Raw genomic sequence first — 14271 nt, forward strand, 5'->3', positions numbered from 1 at the left:
TTTGCTTTGTTTTATTATTGAATTTTAATGAACATTATTGTTTCCATTTCTTTATGTTTTATCTCATGATTTTTGTCACAAATTTAAGTAATGCTGCCAAATGGTTCGAAGTAGTCTAGTGTAGTAGTAGTGCTTTTAAAAAATTTAAACTCGGGTTACCGTCAGCAGTTTTTTACAAAGCAAAATCGCTATATTTTTTTTTTTAATAATAAGGGGGGGGGAAATATGAAAGGACACTCCAAAAACAAAAATCCGTAGAGCGGACTGATGAATAACTAGAAGCTACTAATTCCCACTATTTTCACTTTAAATTGAATTCAAATCTAAAAAGAAAATCATTTGCTGACATATGCGAAAAGGTTTTCGCGAAGCTGAATATTTAAAACGCTTAAAATTATAAAACTACCCTGTAACAACAAACGTAAAGTATTCGCATGGAATGCCATGACTTGAAAGAACGAGTGGCATTTTTTTTAAGGAAAACTTCAATTCAATTGAGATGGACCTGATGACTTCAAATTAAAGAAAGTTAACACTTTCGCCATCATAGCTGCGGTGTGTGTGTGAAAGGTGTTACGGTTTGGGGTACTATGTCATATTGCGGAACGTTTCAATTGCAATTTGTGTCATCTAAAATGAATACAACCAACTTAAAGACTGACTTCAGAATGCATTTCCTGAAAGTAGCAACGTATGTGGACATTGATCGGGGATCGCAGTACAATTTCCGTGAATATGAATATGGCTAACCAGAAGAGAATAAACATTAACAGATGCCATAAACGCCGTCTGGAGCGATATATTCTTAAATTATCAAATGATGATGAGATGATGTATGATTCACTGATCTGATCGTCTTGAGTTTCCATCTGTATATATACTTTTACTTTGTTCTCTATGTTTATAATCCCTTTTATGGGATACACTTAAAATACTGAAGTTCAAAATGCCGACACATCAGAATGCCTACAAAATTTAAATATGCAGCTAAATCAAAATACCAACAAATCAAAACACCGACAAATCAATATACCGACAAACCAAAATGACGACGAATCAGCCTAGAAAGTCTTTTAGGAATCCTAGGAACACAAACTGGGAAATGTACGGCAAGAAGCTCCGTCAAACTCTTCCACGGGCGCCGGGGGGAAACTTATTAGTCACCACGGGCACGGTGGACGGGTGGTTCGAAGCCTTCAGCTCAGTATGCAAAACGGCTCTGGAGAACTCATGTCCACTGAAGACACCGAAATGCAGAGAGAAACCTCTCTGGTGGACTATAGAACTATCGGAAATCAGGGCGTCCTGCAGACGTTTATTCAACAAAGCCCGTAGTGGTGAGTCTACTGACGACAAGGCGCTGTATAAAACGGGACTTGCAATATACAAGCCCGAGTTAAGGAATGCAAAGAGGGCTTCATGGAAAATCTTCTACGAAAAAGTGGAGTGCTGCTATGAGTCTTCTAGATTCAGGCATATTCTCGTAAAGAACCCGTATCTCCGGGTTATCTTAAAGACGCAAATGGGAAGTGGGCCTTGAACAGAGAGGAAACACTTCGGATGCTTCTTAATGCTCACTTCCCGAGCTACACGTCCTCTAAGGGGATATCTCTCGGGGCGTGCAAGACGATTGCGCGGCCTTTGTCGGCCTTCTGGGTGACCGGTGCTTAACCTGGGTGACCGGTGCTTAACCTGGGTGATCAATTCGTTCAAACCCTTCAAGTCCCTGGGAGGGGATGGCATCATACCAGCGCAGCTGCAACAGGTGTGTCGTAAACTGGTTGGCACCCTTCTATGCGAGCTACATAAGTCTGGGTTACACCCCGGGGGCCTGGAGACGAGTCAGAGTCTCGTTCATCCCGAAGACTGGCAGGGGCTCCCACGTTACGGCCAAGGACTTTAGGCCTATCAGCCTCTCTTCCTTCCTACTAAAAACTATGGAGAGACTGATTGACTGGTATATAAGGGACGCGTTCCGAGAGACCATTTATCGGGAGCACAACATGCTTATTGTAAAGGCAAGTCAGTGGACACTGCCCTGCATACTATCGTGTCATGGCTTGAGAAATTCATTAAGTTTAAGGATTTCGCTGTTGGGACTTTCCTTGATATTGAGGGAGTCAACAACGTCCTACCGATCAAACCAAAATGACGATCCCTACGATCTTTGGTTGGAATCAAACCTTAAGCACCTCATTCACATTTTCTTTGCGACAGAGTGATTGGTACGGAATGGAGCAACGCGCGAGTTACATCAACTGGCGTCATGCAGTTGTGCACCACATCGCCATCCGCCAGTTCTCTAGAAAAGACCACACATGCGAAGAAACTCGAAATCGTTCAGTGGGCGGCGCTCATCAGCATGTGTGGTACACTAAGGTCCACCCCAACAATGGCACTCAGGACCAAGTGCACCTTATTTGGGTGCCTGGTCTCAAAAATATAGGCTGGAATGAATTGGGTGCATCCACTGATCCAAACCCTTTATTGCGGTGGGTCCTCATACCATATGCCAAGTTGCTAATGGGTGGTTACAAACTCGGCAGGTTTAAATATATACTACCACTTGATACTTGTCGGTTCTACACTGGCCACTGTAAGCTCAAGAAGAACTTATATAACATGGGCATAGCTTCTTTTGCAAATTGCCGGTTCTGCGATAATACCATTTGATCAAGGAAGCCTATCAGAGTATTTGTTATTAATTTTAACTCTAAATGTGCGTTCCATTTTATTAGCTGGCAAGAAACAACGTTTATATCTATTGGATCAAAAGTCCTTTCGAAGTCTAGTACAAGTATAGTAACATGGCTTCGACTTAAGATATGCCACGTGAACAATTTTTTATAATATGAAACGTGTTTTTCCTGTTGAGCTAAACAAGGGTTCTTTATTTTTGAATTCCGCCCAAGCCTAAGCAATGAAATTTTCTTATTCAGATGGTTTACCGATAAAGGTTTTTGCTTGAGGTACAGTACCAGGTTGTTCAATAAATTTTGTCGTTCGATAAGAGAGGGCGTTGCTACTAGCCTAAAAGTTTTTTTTTGTTTTGTTGATACACTCATATGAACGTATGTGAAATTTCATTTCAATCTGCCAATTCATTCTTTGTTTACAAGCCATTTAGAGTCGCCGTCGCATTTTTTACAATGGAAAAAATTAAATGTTGAGCAGTGATAAAATTTTTATTTTTGGAAGGTGTGGCCCCAAAAGAAATTCACGAACGAATGTTAAAAGTGTATAATGATTGTTCACCTAAAATTAAAACAGTGGAAAGATGAGTTGCTGAATTTAAACGTGGTCGAACAAGCCTTCAAGACGATCGACGTAAAGGACGTCCAAAAAGCACATCAACACCAGAAATCAAAGCCAAAATACAAGATATGGTTTTGGAAGATCGTCGATTGACAGAGAGATTTAATAGAAGCTACACATTTCATTAGGCAGTGTGAGCCATATTTTAAGTGAAATTTTGGGTTTTAGAAAGCTGTGCGCACAATGGGTGCCGCATTCGATAACAATGGAACAAAAAACCATTCAAATCGACTTTCTCAGCAACATTTGGAGCATCTTAAAAAGGATAAGGGTTATTTTGTGCATCGATTCATCACCATGGATAAAGATTTGGGTGAACCAGGTTGTTCGGCCTCGAAAGGAGTTTGTGTCCGGAAAACGGCCAAGAAGGTTATGGCATCAGTTGGGGGATGCGAGAGAAATTTTGTTTTTGGATTACTTTCCAACTACTAAAACATTTAATTCTGAATTGTTTAAATGAGTTAAGCCTCTACCCACTCTAACCGGGAAAAACTGGCGCACCCTAGCTAGACACAACACCAATACACCACATCTGGGGACACATTGGATTTCACCACAGCAGATGTCAAAAGGACTGGATCATCGCTATTATTTTTATCATATTCGCTTCTACACTGCGCCGCGTCGACACCTACCGCATCTTTACATCGATCGGATGAATCTTGCGCGCTGATTCAGGATTTCAGCATTTGATTCAACCGAGATCATGAACGTCTCTTTTTCTCATCTTGTCGCCGTGGAATTTCAATCGCACGCTCACATGTAGCGAGTGCATTTACATTTTTTTATAAACATATCTAATGTTTAAATGTGAAATATCAAAGTTTAATTAAATTCATATACACTCAAATCAACAACAGTATTTTTTCTTGCCCCCGTTTAAACCTTTTGGACCAGTTGAAGGCAAAAAGTCGTGAAAAAATACCCGTTTTACACAAGAAAAAAATCATTTTCCATCAGGACAATGCACCGTGTAATAAGAGCATTCTGGCTAAAATTCATGAATTAAGGTTCGAATTGTTAGAGCATCCACCAGATTTGGCCCCCAGCGACTTCCATTTGTTTCCAGAACTCAAAAAATTTATGTGGCAAGCGTTTTTCATCAAATGAGAAGGTCATAACGGTTGTTGAAGCGTATTTCGCAGACCTTCCGCATTGTCACTTCAGGGATGTCGCATCGCAGCAAGCTTCAAATTGAGGCCAATCCGCTTTGTTTGTGTTAAACTTTGACGATGTTTTGATTTTTTCTTTAATTAAGTTAGCTTCAATAGGGGTTATGATCGGAAAAGCTTCACTTCCGTGGATATACTTTAGAATCTTCTATGATCATTTTGGCGCTACCTTTGCTGAACAAAATAGTATGTCCACATTTGTGAATCTTTGGTGAGTCGAGAAATGAGTAGGTGAACCATCATTGAGGACTACCAAATTTGACGTTAAAAGCATGTCTTCTTTATATTCCCCTTTGATTGTCTGTGGTAGTACATGAGTTAAAATCGCCCAGCAAAATGATGGTTATGGAAATAAGTGCTTCTTAATATTGCCAAAATTGCATTAAAACTTTAACTTGGAGGTATATACATGGATACTAGCGTAATTATAAAGCTTTTATCAATTTATATGGCATTTGTAGAGCCTAGAACTTGTGTTGTCATTGTGTTGAGTGTTGAGTGAAAATTGAATTTTTGAGAGTTGCTTTGGAATTATTCTGGAATAAATGTGTAATGTGTGTGTTGGATATTAGCGTGAAAAGAATATTTGTTTCTAAAGAAGTTGAATTTTAATGTTCTAATTAGAGTTTTTTGAGTGTTTAACGGACAGGTTAAGACTGTGCCTGCAATGGATATACTATTTAAATGATTATTAGATTTAACATGTTTTTAGGAAAAGGTGGATTTTTCATTTACTGATTGACCCTCATCCAACAAGTGACCCTAATTTCTTTAAACAAAAAAAATATTTAAAATCAAAGAAATACACAAGGCGAGAAGCAAAAAGATTCATAGAAACCTGTCCATCTTAGAAATTTCTCAAAATGAAAAAATAATCGAATAATCGCCCTACAAATTATGAACCACAGGATGTGGTACAATATTCCTCTAAATATATATTTACCTATATAAATCTATCTCTATAGTCTCGATCTCTAAAAAGTTGTAGGTGTCAACCGTTAGGTGAATAAAACTATTATACTCGATTGCAACATGTTGCGAAAGTATACAAATAATATAAACAGATTGTTTCCGTTGATGCTTATTATGTAAAGAAGAAATTTGGCATTCGATTTGCTGCGATGCATATGTTACAGGTGTGCAGTCGCTTACTGGAAATAGTTTTCGAATTTTGATAAAGTGGAGGACTACAAAGAAAGAAGAGTTTGTTTTTCAAAACAAATAACCGTTTAAAGACTGATCAGTCTTTTAAAAATAGAAAAGACAGATCATTTTAAATTTAGAAGTTTAAATGAAATTAGCAATTGAAAAACGACGGAGTTTAGACAGTTATTATTGTATATACATAGGTATATTTGTCCTAAAAGATTGCATTGGTGGTGACCATTACTACCGTTTCCTCTTATTGCACGTAGGTATAAGGCTACTGTCATGCAAAAAGCCGTATAGCACTGAAGCCAATGTTGCCCAACAAATTTTTGAGGAATTCGTTGATTTAGAAATGTATATGTAGACCATTTAGTTGCAATATACATGGTTTACTCCATTTAACTGACTGTACTAAGCAACATGATCCTCTAGATAACTTTCCCGCTAACAAATTTTAAGGCTTGAAGAAAGAAATATTCGTTGAATATAGATTTTAAAAAAGATTTCTTATTGTTTTAGTCAAAAATTATTCCTCATAAAAGTAACAGGCATGACAGTCGAATCTGGTATCGCTATACCATCGGCACATTGTTTCTTAAGTTTTGAAGCTACTTTCAAGAACCATTGGAATCGTTATCTGGTTTAGGTATTTTGTTGCCAAATAAAGTAGATAAATTATTTTTCAAAATATAAAAAGACAATACAGTTAATAAATATTTTTCTTTTCCACATGAGGGCAAGTTTCTTCTTATTCCCATTTACATCATATATTTCATGAATTCTCAAATTAGTCTTTTTCACTGGTGTAAGTAATTATTGTATTTTCCCGACGCCATTTTATTTTATTATGTTAAATTATTTAAACTGAATTTTGATGTTGCCAAATTTTTATTTTTCAATCAGATAGATTCACCTGCGCTATTCTATGAAATTTATTAGGAGGAAAGCTCAACAACGTCTTCGACTGCTTTAAAAGGTACATGCGAAATTGTCGTTTTCGTTTTCAATTTATTTTTACGCATTTGTTATTGTAAAACAATTGACATTGAAGCGGAAGAAATTTAGCATTTCTAGTTGCTGCAGCTCAGAAAAAATTCCACCACAGCACAATTACAGCTGTTGAGCTGAATTGCAGCTTCGAGTCTTATAGGAGAAACAGTGGAGAACGTAGAATCGTGGCCCGTGTCAGCTGATACGACCTATCTTATGGGCGCGCAATGTAAGTGAACAGTGAAAAACGCTGCTCTCTTCTCTCTTTGACGTAGAATGCCGTGAGCGAATTCACTGCATTTGTATTTTTGCGGCAGAAACGTGTCAGCTGATTGCTCTCTCACGACACAGGGTTGCCAATATCGATATACTGTAATAATTATCAACTTTTATAATTCAATCTATTCAATATGTTTGAAATTTTCTTAAGGGGGTATTCTACTCTAGAATTTTGAAAAACTCGATTTTTTTCATATATTTAAAGTTTAGACCCTTAAGAACATATCCTCCAAAGGATTTTTAAAAATTAAAATTATTTTAAGAGCTACAGTTACTTTAGTGACGCAGTACCTAGTCCGGTTGGGTTTGACTCACTTTTTTAAAAGCGTTTTTCTCGAAACTACTTTTTTCCACATGGTACCGGCATTATCTCAAGTTCTATTTAACCGATTTACTTGAAATTTTGTGTGAACTTTCTTTATCATGTAAAAATTTTTGTTTTTAATATTAAAAAAAAAATCAGGAATATCAAAAAATAAAACCTAAAAATGATTTTTATTTTCATACAGTCGCCATTAAAAAAAAAAAAAATTCGTGTTCCCTGAGGTAGGGACTATGACAGCATCCTTACTGATTAAGTACAGTGTTGTTTACTGATTAAGTAAGGATGCTGTCCCCCTCCCCCCTCCCCCCTCTAATTATTTTAATTTTTAATATTTTTTCTGTATTCTTAAGATATCAATAAAACATCATAAAAAATGGATAGTAAAAATATTTTTTGGTTTTTTTTTTTAATAAAGTTCAAAAAACTGCCCAAAATTTGATTTCTAGACTAGAATACCCACTTAAAATAACTCAAAATCAGAGACGAATGATATTATTTATAAATACATATATACACCCCTATCATGCATTTCGATTACGTTCCCGCTCTACTCTCCGCCGGAGTCGAAATTAGGTATCATGCGTTGCGATTGGATTGAAAGAAGAAGAGGAAGAGCTATAACTCTTTCGAAATCAGCTGTTTGCTTTAAAATATGTGAAACTGGAACATAACAAAGCAAAAATACACAAATTACTGCTGTTCAAAGAAAATAAATAAAAGTAAAATTTTTATATTGTTATTTTTTTTATTAAACGTAACTATGGAATCTTTATCCGCGGCGATATTACTGGTTGAGGAGGAGAGCAGCGCATCTCAGAATGCTGGGGTAAGAATTGAAAGGAAAAGATTACGAGATATGTGCGATCCCTTCCAGATGAATGACGGGCTGTAAGTAATTGCAAGTGAAAGTAGAAATTTTTCTTACAATTTTTTTACTTATTTAGATTCAAAAAAACTTTCGTCTGAAGAAGGACGCATTCAAGTATGTCCTAGATACGTTTGAGGAAGAAACGACGGCAAGTAAATTTGATGCTTCCTCTTTCCAAAAAGCCTGCATATCTTTTTTAGGACCCTGGTGGAAACCGTTGGCTATATCTAGCTTACTCTCCATCATATCTGCCAATTTTCCATATTGCTCTGGTATTGTTGTTTTTGACCTGAAAGCATATCAAAAAACATCACTAAAACTGGAAATATCGTGTGTTTTACAACTTTTAAATACAAGTTTTACTTACATTTTTAGAAAATTAAAAAAAAAATCATGCAAATAATAAAATTTTCGCATCAAAATAAAAAAACAAAAAGTTCTCCGCCAACAAGATTGCAACTTAGCAAAACGGAGCTACGATCGAAATGCATGATAGGCAGAATTGTAAATTTCGAAGTTGAACTGAACGGGAACGGAACGCATGATACCAAAGTCGCCAACGGAGAAAATTTCAATCCAAGTCGAAATGCGTGATAGGGGTGATAAACTATTTTTAATAGTTTGTTTTCAGTTTTGATATTTTATATTATAAAAAAATGTAATTGAAAACATAGATGTGTACAGAACTATATATGCGTATTGAGCAATGGCAACATTGTTCAAATGAAAACAAACAAAGATGGCTGATTTCTGCGTTTTTCTACGTGCTGGTTTTTTTGACTGGTTCTGCTATTATGCCACTGAACAGTTATTATTCCGGCAACTTCTGACCAGGATGTTCAACTTATTCCAGTGTGAGAGCGCCTCAAAAGAAGCCTTTTTTTATTCCATTATGGCCAGATTGGACAAATTAATAATTTTTGGCCATTTAAATCAAAACACTTAACATTTAGAACGAATAAAAATTACTATGTACTGGTTATTTATTATATGGAGAAACTATTTAAATATTTTTGTAGTATTTTAGAACAACTGACATTTGACCTTGCAATACCCAATAAAAGGATTTAAGCTTGTTAGCTTTCAATCATCAAATGTTTATAATCATTTTCCATTGAAAATAATACTATGATACTTCAAATTACAAAACGTTTCATCAAATGCCTTTATATTTCACATATTTATTTAATTTCCACTGTTTTACATTTTTTATAAGTGCAACAAATGCCTCCGTTTACATATTTTTTTGGTAAGATTTCAACCTGGCCATCGCTCGATTCCAATTGATAAACGTTAAAACCTACTGACAGGGATAATGGGATGCCCAACTTATTCCAGTGTGAGAGCGCCTCAAAATAAGCGTTTTTTATAACATTTTCCATTATGGCCAGATCGAACAAAATAAAAATTTTTGGGCATTTTAAATTAAAACACCCAACATTTAGTACGAATCAAAACTACTATATAGTGATTATTTATTATATGTAGAAACTATTCAAATCTTTTTAAAGTATATTAGAACAATTGATTTTTGAACTTTCAACTTACCCAATAAAAGGATTTAAGCTTTTTAGCTCTCACTCAATAAATGGTTTTAATAAATTTCTATTGAAAATAATACTATGATGCATCACATTACAAAACCTTTCATCAAATACCTTTAAATTTCATAAATTTATTTAATTTTCATTGTTTAACATTTTTTATAATTGGTCTTGAACGATGCAACAAATCCCTCCGTTTTCATATTTTTTTGGTAAGATTTCAATCTGGCCATCGCTCGTTTCCAATTGCTAAACGTCAAAACCTCCTCAATCCAGTCAACTGTCAAAGTTTAGGTGGTTTTGACGTTTAGCAATTGTTCTCTCACTTTCAGTATGTAAAGTGTATGGCTAGTATAAGCAACCGCTACCGAAATTTTTACTGAAGTCTAATATATTTGGGGTATTCTCTTGCTCTTGCAAAACCCTTGCACGGTATCCTCTTGATACAACGGCACAACAACAAACACACGCAGAAAATTATTTGCATTGGCTGAAAAATATGTCAGACCAAAACCCATGTTTATTTTCGTGCAATGACACTTAAAAAATTAATTGCAAAACTGTGCTACCTGTCATTTTACATAAAGACATATTTCGTCGTTAAATTTGTTCAGGAAGGTAAGCTTTAAATATATTTTATAATTTCTAGATTTGTTACAGTTATTTTTCTGTTAAGAATGAATGCACAAGGTGCGCCAATTCACAATAGTCATTTACAATAAATTGGCCGAACCAGCTGTTCTTATATCTCTAGATTCTGCAATGGGTGCTCTCGTATCCTTGCATAATTCGGTATAGGATTTTTAGCGCATACAAATCGATCGATCGTCTTGACAATGAGAATGAATTATCTAGCAGAAATTCTAAATTCTTTGTAGAGGCTTTGTATGCCACCGCAACATTGGCGTCTCAAAGTTGGATCTGTCGTTATTATGTTTCGCAATCTTTAAGCACCGATACTGTGTAATTGAACCCGACTGATTCTGACGCAGCTATCGAATACTAGGGGGCAGAATTCTTGATTCTACGAATTCCTTTAAGTTCTAACGATTTGCCATTTCAGTTCAAACGTATTCCGTTTCCAATTCAAGTTGCGTTTGAGAAGACAATCAACAGGACACAAGGATGGTCATACTCGTACAAGGCGAGCTCACGAGTTGGAAAACCTTCTTCTTTGCCCATTTACGCGCCGGAACAGAAATCAAAAAATGTTGAATAAAGTTTGGTTATATTGAATAAAATTTAGAAAAATCGCAAATAAATGATTTTCAACACAGTATAAATTCAACTTTCTTTTCATTTTAAATCACATAATTTCACGTAGGAAAACGGCTGGGGGTTCAGCTAGTAAGGAGATAAAAACAAAAAAATTCGGTTGAAGTTTTAGTGAAAAGTTACAATTTTCAGTTAAAAGTTTTAAAAATACCAGTAAAATCATGGAATGTCAAGTTACTTTGTAGATTTTTTCGTTTCATCGGTTCTGTAGGATTTTTTCGGCAAATCGACCAACAGAAATTGCTGCTGACCATTCCACCTGCAGCGTGATTTAATTTGTTTGTTTCAACTTTGAATTAAAAGCTTCATCCGTAATAAACGCGAGTTATAATTTCTAACGATGTTATTAAATAGATCCGAACACCAAGACGTTTGGTCAGCAACAGTGGCGTAGCGTTGTAGTCGGGCGCCCGGGGCCAAGGATGTTCTGCCGCCCCCCTTTATCTACCTATCTACAAGTTTCATGAGGTGGTTCGAACAAAAGTGAATTTTGATAAAATATCTTCGATATTAAGTATATAAAATTGCGGAACTAGAAGCCACGCAAATTCTGAAGTTCCAAAATTCTCACAATATGGTTTTCGCCCTATATCTTGTACACTTTTGACACAATTTGCAAGAATTTTTGCCCAAATTTGAGCTTTTAAAAATTGGTTGAAGTATTTTTCTGAATATTAAAAAACAGCGAAGATCGTTTTGCCGCCCCAAGACGTTGCGCCGGGGGCGACGGACCAAAAATATTTTTACTATCCATTTTTTATGGTGTTTTTATTGATATCTTAAGAATACAGAAAAAAAAATGTTACAAAAAAATATTAAAAATTAAAATAATTAGAGGGGGAGACACAGGTGTAAAACAAAATGGCGCATCCTGGTGACATTGATCCTGACTCTCCTGGTGGTCTGAAAAAAAAAATCAAAAGAAATTCTTAATCAGTAAGGATGCTGTTATAGTCCCTACCTCAGGGAACATGAAAATTTTTTTTTTTTTGAAAAATGGCGACTGCCTGAGAATAAAAATAATTTTTTACGATTTTTTTTGAAATTCCTGAATTTTTTAAAATATTAAAAACAAAGAATTAAGGATTATATAAAGATAAAAGATTATATATAGAAGGTTCACACAAAATTTCAAGTAAGTCGGTGGTATAGAACTTGAGATAATGCTGATACCGTAGTTTCGAGAACAACGCGTTTAAAAAAGTGATTCTACCTACCTACCGGGCTAGGTACTGCGCCACTAAAGTAACTGTAGCTCTTAAAATAATTTTAATTTTAAAAAATCCTTTGGAGGATATGTTCTCAAGGGTCTAAACTTTGAATATATGAAAAAAATCGAGTTTTTCAAAATTCTAGAGTAGAATACCCCCTTAAATTCCGCAGGGCAAGGACATTTAACTTTAACACAACTATTTTTTTTATCATAATATCCCGAGGCTAATTAGTGAAAAAGCCGTCATTAGTGTTTGTTTCTCCCGGTTCCTCAACCCGACTCTTAGTATCTACTTCCATATACACCTATAATGCCCACTGTTATTGTTAGTCCAGATATTCCTAGAGTATTGTCTAGAAAAATTATTTGTGTTTTGCAGTCTGCTATTATGTTGACCCGGTCCATTTGTTTGACCTCGAAAATTTTGTTGTTGACGTTCAGAATTATTTGTATGTATTGGCCTGTAATTTTGTTGATTGTTAAAACTATTGGTATATCTAGGCCTAAAACTTTGTTGGTCTGTAAGTTTATTTCTATTACTTGGCTCATTGTTTTGTGTCCTATAATTTTGATTTTTTCTTTGACATCTAAATTATTGGAACTTACGCAACTTCGACCTCTGTAAAGTATTCGGTTTAAAGAAATTAGCCTTATCATAATTGTTCATGTTTTATTTTCTCTGTTATCTTTCCTTTCCTCTACCTTTATTCATAGCTGCATTTAAAACTGTTCTCTATTATTATTATATGTATTATGTATTAAACTAAAGATCCTACTTAACATTTTGTATAGAAACCATAAAAGATGTAACCATAGAAGATGTAATACTAAAACTCTTACGACATATGAAAATAGATGATAAGAGAGAGCGTTAAAGCCACCATTAGGCGAAATCGCATATCTCCGGACGTACTAGACAAGTTGTAACAGTTCATTCCCTCACAAACCGAATATATGGATCCCAGTGCTGATGACTGACTTTTTTTCGAATATATCGGTCAATCTGGGAGATATTTTATTGAATTTCAATAATAATATACCATTCAGTCAAAAATGAGTACAAACGAGTAAAATGATTTTCGTTTCGTCGTAACAAACTTTCTGCTCGTTAAGTGTGTGAGTCATTTGCACAGTTTTGCCAACACATGAAGCAATTCCCCTTGTTTTTATCCTTGTAAATTTCAAGAGTATGAAATATTCGGTTACACCCAAATATAAGCCTTTCCTACTTGTTATAAATAATCTTATCTGAAAGCAAACAAGTCTGATTCTATAATCGTTCTGGGAGAATTCAATTCACCGTGTGAATCATGAAAATCTTATCCATAGTCATGGACTGAGTCGATTTAAAAAAAAATTATTGTGCCAATCGTTACAATTCTTTAAAAACTTTCAAAATAGGCTCCTTCATAGTTGATCCTCTCTGATCCCCTCTGTCGTCTCAAAATGCTTGTCTTTCATCGGCCACTTCAGGCAAACAAAAACCGTCCGAGGGAGCCACATCTGGGCTGTAGGTAGCTGTAGCTGTTCACAAGAAAGGCAGTGTGAACCAGGGCGTTGTCGTGATGCAACTTCCAATCGGCTTCGATGTTTTGTCGGACCCGATTGACCCTTCGTTTGAGTCTCTTGAGGACTTCCACGTTAGATTTTGATAAATTTAACATTTGGGCAATTAAACAAATACTTAGTCGACGATCTGAGTTCAAAACTTTGCGCACACAAGTCGTATTGTCGGTGTTTGTCGAAGTCGCAGGTCTCCCAGAAAGGCCTTCAACAGCGATCGGCCCTCCAAAAAGGCTTGGTGCCACCGAAACACACCACTTCTTGCTAAAGCTACATCTGGGTAAGCCTGCTTTATCATATCAAACGTCTCTGTCGCAGATATATCGAGTTTCACATAGAATTGCGTACCTCTGCTCTAACGAACGCTGCGTTTTCGGCTTGCACCACTCACAGAAAATCGCCGCGCTACAATGTTTGTCCTGACTCTCCAGGTGTTCGGAGACAACTGACCAGCCGCTCTTTCGTTAATTAGGAATGCTCTCTACCGAATCCAGTCGGTGCGCGCACGCTCCGAAGTACAGTCGCGGCGAAAGAAAATCAGTCCTATTACTTTCCGGACAAACCCTGTATATTCTCAT

Source organism: Bactrocera dorsalis, chromosome 4, assembly GCF_023373825.1.
Source record: "Bactrocera dorsalis isolate Fly_Bdor chromosome 4, ASM2337382v1, whole genome shotgun sequence".
NCBI lineage: Eukaryota > Metazoa > Arthropoda > Insecta > Diptera > Tephritidae > Bactrocera > Bactrocera dorsalis.